Here is a 1770-nt window from a genome sequence, read left to right on the forward strand (position 1 = left end):
ATAATAATAATAATAATAATAATAATAATAATAATAATAATAATAATGGTATTTCATTGAAAATTTGGAGTGTAAAATATGTTTTTGAATTATTCTTTAGTGTAGGTATACAATTTAGTATATAATTAATTTTACCCATCACCGACATTGCAATATCATAACAATTTCAAAAATACTCGGTACAACTCGGCAGTCGGTCGATGACATGTAAAGCAACTCATCACGAATAGCTAATGCTTGGAGTGAGGTCAATATTTTTTAATTTTTTTTTTACCGTATGATAAGATTTCCAGCGGGAACTTATTCTGATTGAGAATCTATCTCCGACCAATAACTTTTAAAATAAGACTAGCGTCTAAGAACTCATATATAAGACTAAATTACATCAAATTCCAAAACAATAAATCGGTCCTTATCAAAATGTTGTTATACCTAGTTAAGAAAAAATGATTAAATGTAGATCGACTTGAACTTACTGTTTACGGACCGTTGTTGAGTAAACATCTGTGCCCGTAAATGTCGTGCAAACAAAATATAAATTGTATATCTACGAATAAAACGCAACCAAGAGCATGAAGCGTGACGCACTAGTTAGCTCGCAGTTGCCAATCGGTTAAGCGGCGTCCGGTGTCCGGCGCCCGGATGGGTGAGCACGCGGGTTCTTAGCAACAATAATAATTTGGATCCACAAACACAATCCACGAGTGTTTACACACTGAAAATCATAACCATATCCGATGCAAGTTACACCACCCGCCGATGATCTAAGCTGCCGCAGATAAAGGAAAAGCTAATAATATGAGCTAGATTTGTAGTTGGAGTTGAAAAAGAACAATACAAATTGAACAAAAGAATCACATAGCCTTTTTATTATAACTACGAGAACAAACAGTGACATTTATAAAAAATAGTGTTTCATATACATATATGTACATTTTTATCAAAATCTCAACCAGTAATATTGTTTTATCTCAAATTAAACTATTATTAAAGATTGTTAAAATATTAGAGTTAATATGGTTGTATTACATTTATTTAATAGTTGTAGACAGTTCAAAAGGGTATAGAAAACACTTACATATGTTATAAAGAGTGAACAAAAGATCCAATATTAATCATTTAGACCATTTTTTTTTTTTTTTTTTTACCGCGGTTATATCAAAACTAAGTTTAGTAAAGAAATAAAATACTGTACACATAAGAAACAATAAGAGTCATATTTATTTTTATAAAATTATGAAATTCTCTTTCAATATTTATTTTTTTTTTACGATGTGTCGTTGATGAGAATCCAATCTCTCGAATGTTAATTTATTGATTCCATAAACGTTTTACTAAAACGTAGTAAAATACATGATTAATAACACATGTATGATCAGAAATTCATATTTTATTTTTTTATTTTTACACGTTTTAAAGCATTATACGTCTAAATAAAATATTAAATAATTAAAATAGAATGATCCATAACAGAGCTACGCAATCATTGGTATATAGAATATCCCGCATTATTACGGTGGTCAGAACAATATACACAATTGTATAGGTATTACTTATATTGTTTGCAGAAGGGACGGCCAAACCAAGTGTACTATGAACTTATAATTGTATTTGTTTTTACTAATATCAATATTTATGACCAGGCGGCTATTAACTACGTATAATGAATAATAAATAATGTGAAACGCTATAACGTAATCGAAAACATTTTATACCGGCACTTCATGGCAAAAAGCCATGTCCCTTTTCCCTCTTCTAATCCGTTCAATA

This window comes from Sipha flava, unplaced genomic scaffold (genome assembly GCF_003268045.1).
Source record: "Sipha flava isolate LNK unplaced genomic scaffold, YSA_version1 126_pilon_pilon, whole genome shotgun sequence".
NCBI lineage: Eukaryota > Metazoa > Arthropoda > Insecta > Hemiptera > Aphididae > Sipha > Sipha flava.